Here is a 12,403-nt window from a genome sequence, read left to right as displayed (position 1 = left end):
ATGCCTCTGTCATATATGAAAGAACTATAGTGCCAACAGCTCATTCACTGCAAATCTCAGTGACTTACTGCTCCTTTACTCAAGATTTGAAAGGGCTTGGCTCATAGGCTGACTATTGTAGTTAAAGCTTGTATCCAACCGAGATGGAGTGCTGAAGTAGCAGCTTTATGGAAATCTTTGAGCTTTCTAACAGCTGGGACTGCCCTGTAATCATTCCGCTTAGCCATGTTGATGAGAGTTGTTTGGAAGAATGAGGTCATTTAATCATCTGTGCTGTCCGCATGTCCTACAAAAACTCTCACAAATATATATATATATATATATATATTGCTATACCTTTCTTTCTTAGTGAAGATCTGGTGTGTTTTCAAAGGATGGTGGGTGGCAGGGAGAACACTTGGTCTCCTTGGCCTGCAGCGTCAACAAAAATAGTTATGTGCTGTGATATCTTGTGACAGTGATAGGCAGAAAAAAGCAAATCTGTTAATAGAGCACAAGGAAGTTGTGTGGATTTCTGATATTCTACCCTGGTGAAAAAGAATCCTCCTCCCTGCTGTGACTAGGTATCCTTAATTTTTGTGAAGAATAAAATGTTAGAAAAAAATGCTTTAATTCCATAAAATGGCTGCCCTTTTTTATTAAAGCTAGTCTTTCTTTGGTTTGTTAGGAATCCATTTGTGCCTCGCTAGGAATGAGCCTTTTGTGTGCTGGGAAAGTGGTATATTTACAGATCTTTTTGCAAGCTGAATCTTTGGTTCTCCTGCAGAAAGGCAGTAGAAATCTATAAATTCTTATATATGCTAACGATGTTCTTGCTGTAAAAGACACTAGTCAAAAGAGTTCATGGCATGAGAATTTTAATTCTAGACAAAATGCCTTTTTAGTATTCTCTTTGTAATTCTGTAATTTTTTCCATTGTTTCACTGTAGAGTAGCCTGGTTCTAAAGAGGAAAATATATGCTGAACTGCTACTGCATTTTTATTAACGAAATCTTTACAGAATCTTGCAAAGAAACCCCTTAATTTAGAAGGCTGGAAATGCCTGCTTATTAGTTCATGCTGCCCCTGAAATACGAGACTTCTGTCACAAGAAACAAGTGTGTGTAAAATGAGCTTGTGGGCTGCCTGCAGACTAGAAACATCCCTTCTGTTTTCATTTCATAAAAAACATTCCTGGGGGAGACTGCCAACAGTTTTTACATGTTAGCAATGATTATCTTTATGTAGAACAAGCACTGCCTGACTGGGATCTGGGCCCGTCAGAAAACATACTTAGCATAGAAACTACAAATACTATGAGGATGTGGAAGTATGAAGTATAGAACAAAACCAAGGAGGCTAGCTGGCTAGGAGGTGTTTTGCTCTGGTTTAAAGCTGAAGCCTCCATTCACACCTAGCTCTTAGCCAAGACTGGAAGCCACACTTGCCTGCTTTACTTTTGCTCTTGGCTCAATGCCCTGGGTAGCACATATCATTTGATTCTAGCAGATTAAAAGATGAAAAAGGCTTTGAGCTCTACTCAAACACATGGATAAGTACAGAACATCTAGTTTGTCCTATCTGGATGTCTATTTGGGACTTGCAGCTGCATGAACTTGCAGGCATCAGTCATGTATCTTTCAAAGGAACCTAAACCATTTTCCAGGCTCCTAACCCCTGTTGGCATGCAGTCCCACCAGAGCCGAAGGCCTGTCCCGTGTCCCAGCAGATGGAGCTCTTGCTGAGCTTTTCTACTTTGAGTTCATTTTCAGTTACTGCTGCATCTGCTGAGTACACCCGGGTAAACAAAATGTCTGGAAACAGCTGTGTGTTGTGGGGTAAAGGGAAGAGCAATATTGAAGCTGTTTATTTTGACTAAGTTGATCCAGAAGACAAAGAACTTGCTATACAGGATAAGCAGAGGGAAAAAAAAATGCCACTGATATTTTTAAAATAATAAAAGCTTAATGTTTTTCCCTAGTTCTTTTACTTATTTTGCACTTCAATTGTAAGCATGCTCTTTTGCTTTCCACAGCAAATTTCCTTAAGGTAATGATTTTTATGACATGATAAATTAAGCAATCTCAGCCTAGCTTAGTATCTGAATAGGGAGTTTAATAAAACCTGTGAATCCTGACTTTATGTTGTATTTCTTTCATGTTGTGTTGGTGGACAATGTTGTGCATGCAATGCATTTCTAGCATGATAGCATATGCTTACTGGTATTAAATAGCATATGACAGTTTTCACTAAAATTGACATTATTGGCTTTATTTCCAAGTGGATAGTACGTTCTCACCTTGGTTATTTCATACAAGGAAGCATTGCCTGATCACTATTAAAGTTCTACAGTGCTTCAGTGACCTGCAGAGGCGGCTGCCTTCTGCTGCTGGTTAAGGCTTCTTGTTAGGAGTGATGCAGTTGTAAAATGTGTTCTTTGTAGCATGATACGCTCTAGGAAATGAGTTGTTATGGTGCAAAATGTTAGGATTTGTGCTCTGAAGCAAAATGTTGGATTCTGTACACTGGCAAAACCAGGATGGTCTGTGGGTATGTATGCTCATACAGCAATTATTTCTATAAACACAAATTTTGGCAGGTACTAGGAGCAATATAATAAATTGTGTAGAAAACAGATGGTTACTTCATCTGTTCACAGATGTCACAGCGGAGTCCTAGCAGTGTTTCTTGTAAATACCTGGGTATGCTCTTATCCACTACTGGTGCTAGCAGAATCTCCTAAAGGCAAAACAAGAAACCAGGACTAGTGCAATTAACAACATCTCATGCAGTTATCTGATGTTTTCAGGTGAAAATCCTTTGAGTAAGGCTGTCTGGGAAGCTTAGTATTTAGCAAAGCGGTAAAGAAGAATTGAAACTGGAAGGTGTGCTCGTTAGGCAATGCCAATTAAAAGCTAGTCTGTATGTGCTGTGTACAGTTGGTGGGGACAGGACATCTTAGCATGCAAAGGAGCTTCATTCCAACAAATGAATGTATACAATATATAGTAAGGCTTCCTGAGGCATGTTTTTTTCTGCTGAAGGCTACATAAGAAAGTGCAGGAGTGTGCATGGGGACTATGAGCTGGGAAGGGTGGTCAGCCTGATTTAAAACCACGGTATGTTAGACCCCTTACAATGAAGAGACTGTTCTTAAAATTGTTTTCTTTTGCCTGTATGGATAAAAGCAGTGGTGTAAGAGGCTGTGCTTTGTCATGTTAAGCTAAACTTGAAGTGCTTTGACATCTTTAGTTGAGCAATGGCATTCATTTCTGAAGATGGCCTAAACAGTGTCGGTTAAAACATTCAGCAAATACTTCATGCAGGAATGCATGCATGCCTGTACAGTGGTGTGAATTTGTATTTATAGCATCATGCTCCTGTCCTAAGTGGTATGCTGCCTCTGTTCCTTGATACTCCCTTCTCTATTCTGCTAGCTTCTGGTATTTAGTCCTGAATTCTAGCTTGGCAGTTGACAGCAGTGTCCTGCTGGCATCCCTAGAGAGCAGAGGATTTACAGTAATTGGTGTTCTCAGTAGCAATCAGCCTGCCTTTCAAAGTGCATTTTGAATTGCTAACTGCTTGAAAATGCTGATTGGACATGTAAAGCAGCGTGTGCTCTTGATGGAAATGAAGTCAAAGGTTTGCTCTGAAATTGGGTGGCTCATAGGGTTAGCATGAAAGAGCACACGAATTTCTGCAGCCCAGTATATGAGGAAACAATCACTCTCCAGGCTGGAAAAACATGGACTCAAACAAATGAAATGAATTGGAGCACCCCTCAGATCTGGAGTAAGAAAGAGCAAACAGATCCTTAGCTGCTCTTACAGCAAGCTTTTTGTGGTCAAGAAGATGATGAATGAGGCCCAACATCAGCAGATCTGAAAACAAGAGGAGGGATTTGGGAGTGAAGTGATGAGCTTGGTTTTTGATCCCATCGCTTAAATGCGATCCCAAAGTATTTGGTAGAAACAGCTCAAATCTGTTATGTACATTGGCAGCCACCTCTGGGTGGCAGCTTCTGAACATGGTGTGGCTGTGCCACCTGACAGCTGAGGATCACAAATGCTGCTTGGCTCCCAGGAGAGAAGACATAACCTACCTTCTGTGCGATAAGCCTATGTTGTGGTATGGGTCTCTAGCTCAATTAGCTTTTACGTTAAGATCTTGGTATTGTAAGGACAGTGCTTCCCTCGAGGCCCTTTTTATCGCAGTGCCTCTCTTGCCTCCCAGTTTTGAACAGTGCAATGTTGTGGCTTATAAAGCAAAACTCTTATGGTCTGTAAACAGGTTTAAATCAGGCATGGATTTACTGAAGGAGGCTAGAAGGGCCGATGCCTTATGACAGAAAACTGTCAGGGTATTGTGTGCTCTCACTTTATATAATAAGATTTCTTCCTCCCCTATTCTCAGCTTTGGGGCTACATCTGCTACTGCCTTATATAAAATGAGAAATTTAGCCTCTGGGAACGTGCTGGTTGTGGTTGTGTAATAAACAAAGACTGCAGCAGGAACATGAGTCTGGATGCTACTAGGAAAAAAACATCCTTCTATATTTGATATAAAGCCTGTAGGTATAAATAGAATGCCTTGGCATGAAGAAGGTCCATAACTTGCTGGAGTACTAGAAGTAAATTTGATTGTTCCTGTCTGGCAGACCAGGAGCTCTCATAATCCCTCAGTAGTCAAAATAGGTGATGTACTGCTGGTCTTAACTACACACTCAAGGCTCAAAATCTCCTATTATTTTTCCATATACCTACTGGAGACTGGCTTGAGGACTTCCTACTTTCTAGTTCTAAGAGACACATTTTTATTCTTGTTCCTATCCATCCTGAGTGTCAGAAAGCTGCTCAGTATCCGACTAAGCACGAAAGCTGCAAACAAGGACATACTGGAAAAACAGTGAACCACAGCAAGAAGTCTGAGTGATCGTCTTTACTCTCAGCGTCTCTATTATATAGACAGTTCCCACTTGTGATTTTTCAGAGCATTTTACCTTAGAAAATGGCCTCTTTTAAACCTCTTTTAAATGTGACCCAGCAGTTATATACAAGTATCATTAACATAGCCTAGCAATATAACTAGGTAAAGGGTAAATAAAACATTGCTAACATATCCTGTGTTACTTTTAGTTTTGCTTTGCTTCTGCTGAATGAATTTGTTGTACTGCAGTGGAATATAGGCAAATGCCACTGCATCTTTTTCCTCCCCCAGAACGCTTGCTGAGAGACCTTGCACAGAATGATTGCTATGAATATTTTACTTCGCTGTTCAACAGGCTAAAATGTTCTACCCCAGGAAACTATGAAATATTCACTTTCTATTCAGCAAACAAGCGAATATTCCAAGTCTTGGACAAGATATGTTTTAGATTATCTAGATCTAGATTTCTAATGCAGGAGGCTTAGTTTGGCTAGTATGGGAATAATGAATTTGCGTGCCTTTTTCTTCTGTGTGAGAGTTTAAAAGTCAAACTCTGCATTATCCTGGAGACTGAAGAGAACTGTCTGCCAGATTTCTCCAGTTTACACATTCAGGCAAGGGAGGGGTTTCCCTCTCAATTCTTTCATAGAAAGACTTCTCTCATCTGAGTAGTGGAATCTTCAGATTTTATATTAACTTGTCACTGAAATGATCTTTATCCCTGGAAGAGGTAAATTTGGTGTTACACTAGACTGTTTGTTCTTGGTAATATTGTGTTAATAGCCGAGTAGACCTCTGGCTCTCCTTGGAACAAAGGCTAAAGCCTTTAACTTTCTCCCAGTTACTAAGAGTTTAGAAAGTCAAAGGATGGTGATTTTCCACTGTATGTCTCACAGGGATGTTTGTTTGCAACAACAGCAACTGCTTCATTTGTTAGGTATAAAACCTCCTGCCAAGGCAGCTAATGTTTTTAAGACAACATGAAGAAGAGAGAACCAGGAAAGCTTATTGACCAATTTTCATTATGTTCTCTTTGTAATCTAAGGACAGCTCTACAGACTGTTCCCTGAGGGCTTTATAACTGAGTTTAGAAACCAGGCTGATTTTTATCTTAAATCCCACCTTAAACTTTGTATGTTATCAGAATACTATAAAAGTTGCTTTAAATCAGTAATTGGGGGTTTTATTTTTAAATTCACTCTGCTCTTGAAATACCAGGCTTCGGAGTGCTGTTGGGAAGCTGTGCAGAGTCCCCAAGGTGACCAGTGGCCCTTTGTGCTGGGTGCTCTAGCTTGGTGAACTGTTAATGCTGAACAGGTGGATGAACATACAAGTAAAAACAAGACGTGGGTTGCAGAGAATTTTGTGCAAGTAATTCAGTTTTTAAGGGGATGAGTTACTTTACAGAGCTATGGATTCTCAGGAGGCGGTTTGGCTGCTTTCTGGTCTTTGGCCTTCTCATCTACTTTTTGGCATGTTTTAAAAATTACATAAATAATCACATTCACTAAACATTCTACTGCTTTGCTCTGTGATAAATGATGGAAAACCTCTCATTTTGCTTTTTGCCTGTTTGAATATTGGAATCCAGCCGCAGAGTTAGACTTGTTTGCTTTCTAAGGCATTTCCAGTTTTGCTGGTTACAGAAGTGAGTTTTGAAACTACCTGCTATTACCCCAGCAAGGGTCTCTTATCAGAGAAGAATGGAAAAGACAATCCATATGGAAATGATGGTCAGAAAGGAACGTTATCCTGTCTTGAAGTTTGCCTAAGTTTAAGTAATCATACTGAGAAACACCAAAGGGACTGGCTGTTGATTCATGTAGCAGCATCCTGAATCTGCTTCTGGCCCTGAAAGAAGAAAATGCTCTTGTCTAATGGAAGCAGGTTGAGTTTTACTGTTGATTTGAGGCATAATTAGAAAGCTCATACTGTTGCCACAATGACATGAGGTGACAGAAAGGCATGACTGAGCACTGTCTCCTGCTAAGATAAAATGCATATAAGCTGCGTATTTTCCTAGCTGAACTAAATTTGCCTGCCAAACACATGAGCCAATTTAGTGTCAGGACTTTAAAACTGTTGATAATTGGTAGGTGCTTGATGAGGGCTTGGGTTCCATGACCAAAATCACCTCTATTTATCCAGTCTTCCATTCTTAGGTTTATTATTTTTCTCTCTGCATCAGTGGAAGGCAGTCAGAGAAGAATCTTTCTTTTTCTGATCTGGAAATTTTTATTACCTTTCTTCCAAGGGGGATAAATGGGAACAGTTGCACTTTAGTCCTGATCTATTCCCTGGCTGGAACCAGCTCTATTAGGTGAATTGCAAGAAGTTAAAAGCTCATAGCAACATGATCTAGCAGCTAAAGGATGAGATTAGGAATTCAGTTGAACTCTATTTCTGATTGACAAGGCCCCCCAGGTAGCAGAGCAAATCCTTTACCTTATATCTAGCTTAAAGTAACCTTTCCCTTAAAATGGATGATTTCCTTTCTGGATGCTTTCCAGTGGCAATAGCAGCTCTGACTTCAAGAAGTAACAGGTATATATGACTACATGAATGCTTTTTTTTTTTTTTTTTTTTTCTCCCCACTTATCTTGTACAGCCACCCATCTCTGCTTGTGCTCTGAAACACTGGGTGCTCTGTGGGGCTTGCTAAGGCACTTGTGGAATGGCAGGCTTGGAAGGAAATTGGTGTAAAGGAAGCCTTTTTCCTCACTCTTACCTTGGATAAGATAGCTTGGCACTCAGTTTAATATTGAGTGATGTAGCAGTGAAGACAGAAAAACAGGGGGGTTCTTCACTTGGTAAATACTTATGCATTGCAACAGGGAATTTGAGCAAAAGGAAAACATAGGAGTGTGTGTGGCACCATCTGGGGATGGAAATGCTTTTTCTGATTTGTCCTGTGGGGGCTGTCAGAGGGCTGTCTGCTGAGGCCATGGCTTCAGTATGTTACACAAAATGAGGGAATAAAAGAACTTAGGATCCTTCCTGTTGAGGGTCAGGCAGCTTGGGTCTAAGTCTTGGGTTTTCTGGGTTCTGACTAGAAAATAATCTTTCTGCTACACTTCTTGCCCTCCCTTGAGCCCTGGTACCTCTGGGCTGTCTCTGCTGCTATAAATCTGCTCCTCATGGCTGGCTTTTTCTTGTCTACTGAAGTGGAGTGTGAAGCATTACCTGTAGGGCTGTGGGAAGAGTGAACCCTTGAAAATGAGGGTGGTTCATGTCTGATGTATCAGGTCTTCTGTGCATTTGTTGTGCCATTTGGCTTGGGTATGGTGATGTACATAGGGAGGGCAAAGGGTGCAAGAAATCTGCAGGCTAGAGGCTGGGAGAGGGGACCTGCTTGTGACCATGCCTTGCAATTAAAGGTCAGTTTTCTGGCTAGTAGTGCTTGAGGAGAGCTTTTGTCTTAACCCTGGTGCTACATCGCAGGTGGGCTCCTTTCTTTGCCTGTGTTTCTGGAAACTGGCAAGTTACTGATGCAAAACTTACAGGTGTTGTAAATCTGACTCCATAGATGTATATTAATGCATTTAATAGCAGTAACTGGGCTTCTCCTGCTTACCCTCTGGAACTGGAATTTGCTTTACAGCTATAGGGTTCCTTCTGGTCAAGTAAAGGTGAATAGTTGCAGTTTAAGACCTAAATGGGATCTCATGAAGGAAGAGTGGATTATTTTTCCAATAAAGCTTTCTCATCACATGTTCTGTACATACATAGTTGTGCAATTAAGTTTTTTAATGGACAAAAATGTTCTAAAAGGTCAAGTGACAAACTGTTCTTATAACACTGCAAGTCTTGTGCTAAAGTAATTGATCTGTTGGTTGTCAGAATCTCAGCTGGTGTTCTTGGATTATATTGGGCAATAAAAATAGATGACAAAGTCAAGGCTAAAAAGCCCTTGCTCCCTAGTTATTTTAAGGTGCAAATATTTAAATTTTGTGAATCTGTTTGGAGAAGTCATGTTTATTTAAATCCAAACCCCAATGTCAGAGGCCACAGGAGCTGAAAGCATATGCTGTTTCAGTGACTTCACTGCAGAGGCAGGAGTAGCTCCAGCTTGGTGGCTGCATTCCTCCAACTTCATGGTGGGATCCTAAAATGAAAGTTTTGTGCTGCCTTCGTAGTGGGGGGAGGGGAAGGGGGCTGACTTTTTTTGCCTAGGTGTCAAAAGCCCTGAATTTATAGGAGACATGCTGAAGCTTGGGGCACCTGATGGTTGTTGCTGTCTAAACATGTCTTGGAGTTCAAGGCACAAGGGGTTTATTAAGTGTGGTGGCTTGGGGTTTGGCATCTCCACCTAAACCAGTGACAGTCAGTAGTATTCTGTGCTCCCAAGGTCAGGCTGGGCCATGTTTATTCCAGTTGCTTGCATTCCAGAAAGACTAAGAAAGTTTGAGCTTCGAAGGCAGATGCTCTCCCCATATGCTCAATGTGATTTTTTTTTTTTTTTTTTTTTTTTCTGACAGCATCAAATTAGGAACTTTCCCATTAATGATTTTAAAGAGGAGCTGTTTAGCAGGACTGGTGCCCTTGTTATACTGGGGATTTTATGCTGGCTTTGTTGTTCTCTTTGCTTGCTGCTTTTAAAATCTTTTTGAAGAATTTGTGTGCATATGGGAAAAAAAGAAGGGGGAAATTCAAGAGCTGAATTTGAGTAGTGCATCTTTTAGCGGAAGCTTGTTTTTAGTATGGAAGAACTATTGTGAATATGCTAAATGATTAATAAAATGTCTGCCCTTGGGATTGAGAGCTGTATTACTCTTGCATTCATTATTGAATACCCTGTTCTTGAAAGAAGCCTCTAGGCCACTGTCTTCCTCATGAACTTTTATCTCTGGTATGTTATCGCTGTCTTTGTCTTTAATGTAATCAACTGGCTTTGTGTTTGTCTTGGCCTTGATGGCAATGACCATTTGGATGGGGAGTGGAAGGGAGTGTCCTGAAGATGCTGCAACTCTCTGTATGCAGAAAGACCTGAGCCTGGCCTCTGGCCTTTCAACTGGAAATCTCTAACGTTGGCCACTGCTTCCCTGGCGGATAACAGATTCTGGCCCAGGAGGGAGCAGCTCCTGACTCTGCCTTAAGGTTAGCAGCAGTTATATGCTACCCTCAATGCATATGAGCTTCTATAAATGGAACCAACTTTCTGCTCCAAGCTTGAGCACTGAATTTCTGATCTGTGTCAGGGTTTTACTCATACAGGACTTTGTTCTGACTTGTCTTACAAAAAGTTGCAAGGCTGGAATTAGTGCTACACCTGCCAAAGTTCAGACGTGTGTTTGCACACAATTAGGATTGGTTTTTGGTGTCTGCCAGAGCTTAACAACTTGAAGATGGGACCTTTTTCCCTAAGATGTGTCAGTTGCAAGTGCATTAATTGCTGTAGGTGTGGTGAAGCTCTGGCTGTATTGCCCACAATGTGTTTAGTCCTCAAGTCTAGCATAGCCTAGTGAGCCAGGAAATGAGAATGGGTGAAAAGGTTCCTGAGCGTATGAAGTAATTCACTCAAGTCAAATAGTAGCATTAATGTAACTAGAAAACCTTCTAAGGGACTTGTTAAAGTGGAAAGGTACTTAATTTAACTCTGAGTTTAAACTACTTGTACATATTACCTACATCTACAGAATTACCATATCTAAATGAAATTATAAAATGTCATTTCACTTTTTTTTTTTTCTCTTATTTATTTATTTATTTTGCTATTCACATATGGTATCACAGGCTGAGGGTCGATAAATAAGCTGTTTTATCATTTCAAAGGGCCATGTCAGCCTGTCAAGGACTTGATTGTCTTAATATCTTTGTTTCTTCTCCTTATCAAACTGTTACGGATTGCAGCAGGAACTGATAGCTGGAAAGTTCATTGTTACGTAGCTCTGTCAGAATTGCCAAATACAGCCTACAGAGTGATTTTACTGCATGCAAGGCTTAGATAATAGGATTCTTTCCTGAGGAAAGGAAGCTCAAAGCTAGCGTGGTCGTTGCTGCCAGGTCTGTTTTGCCCACTCCTGTTGTTAGTGACAACTACAACTTCTCAGACTATAGCATTTCTTTGCATCGCATTACTTTTTTTTTCCTTTTGTAAGTGGGTTTTCTGAAGTAAACAGGAGTTAAGAGTAGGATGCAATGGTTCACCGAAAGAAATTTAGCACCTACAGTTGAGCACTTCTGCCAGGAGCATTCAACTGGAAACAGAAGAAAGAAAAATATCTAGCATAAGTATCTAATCTGGCCTGACATCCATGGCTTGAGGAATGTCAAGTGCTTCTCCTGTAAATGGCTTGTAGGCCAAGAACTCTCCATGGAAGTGATTCAGAGTAATAGAATTCTTCTGTTTTAAACTGTTCTGTAGTACACATGTGCTTTCATTTATCCTCTTCAGCACTCAAAGGTATTGAGATGCCTTTCAGCTTCCAAGCCTTTAGCACCCAATGCTTTGATTCAAAACTCGTTTGGTCATACGGGGAGGGAGGGATGGACCATGAGGGGAAATGAGGTGAGAATCTAGGACCTGCTTCTGGCACGCTGTATCTCAGAAGAAGAAAAAACAAACAAACAACAACAACAACAACAACAACAACAACAAAAAAAAAAAAAAAAAAAAAAAAACACCACACAATTGTTTCCTGAAGAAACTTTCATGTTTGTGTACTGTTTATTACTGACAAAGTATAAATTCAGCCCTGTGGTCAGCTTCATCATTCTTTCTTCTGGGTAAGGCGTCTGAGTGGTGTAAGTTCAGGTAATGTGGTCTAGCTGGAGTTGCTCATTTTTATTTTATTTTTTTTTTCTTCTTGGAATAGAAAGGCCAAATCTCCCTTTCAAGTTCCTCTAAGGACTTGTGAATAAGAACAAGGTCTTTTTGGCTTTTCTTATTATTGTATTGCCACCTGAAAAAGTAAAAGCTAGTCCCGGTGCATTTCATAGGTGGATGGAGCCTATTGCAGTTGTGAATAATTCAGGAGTTGTACCTGCAGTCCTGAGCTAGCTGCTTTCTCTATTCTGTTCAGGACAGAAGTGAAGATACATTCCTGCAGTAAAGACATGTGCAAAAAGCCAAGCTGTATAGTAACAGAGTTCTGTATTGTAGGTGGGGCTTTGCTCCCAAGTTCTCATCCCACTTCTGCTTTGCTTTCTCTATCTGGGATGGTGGTGATCTGCCTTGAAGGGATACAGCTCCAACATTTTGTAAGCAGAGAATACTATAAAAATGCTAAGACGTGTCCTGTGGCTTATCTAGGAGAAAAGCCTGGAGCTGCCTGACTGCCCAGGGAAAAAATACTGTAGCAGTCGAGCAGTATTTAACTATTGGTCATGTGTCAGAAATGGGATGCTTGGCAAAACTGAAATGTTGGTTTTGCCCTTGAGTCAAGTCTTAGCAGAAAGTAATCATATTTAAAAGGGAATAAATAGGAACCTGCTTTACAACCACAGACTTAATCCAGTGTCTAGGTGGGATCTTTTTAGTGTTTTATTTTTCCTTTGT

The 12,403-nt window shown here is 40.5% G+C and overlaps 1 protein-coding gene across 1 annotated transcript in view; it reads left to right on the top strand.

Annotated features, from left to right (window-relative positions):
- GRAMD1B (GRAM domain containing 1B) overlaps positions 1-12,403 on the top strand; it is a 147,133-nt gene that overhangs the window by 3,190 nt on the left and 131,540 nt on the right. Inside the window, exon 2 of the mRNA XM_035346320.1 lies at positions 668-718. The gene's annotated coding sequence lies outside the window, so the exon portion shown is untranslated. The remainder of the gene's footprint in view (positions 1-667; positions 719-12,403) is intronic.

This window comes from Oxyura jamaicensis, chromosome 24 (assembly GCF_011077185.1).
Source record: "Oxyura jamaicensis isolate SHBP4307 breed ruddy duck chromosome 24, BPBGC_Ojam_1.0, whole genome shotgun sequence".
In the NCBI taxonomy this organism is placed as follows: Eukaryota; Metazoa; Chordata; class Aves; order Anseriformes; family Anatidae; genus Oxyura; species Oxyura jamaicensis.
This window is presented reverse-complemented; position numbering and strand designations above follow the sequence as displayed.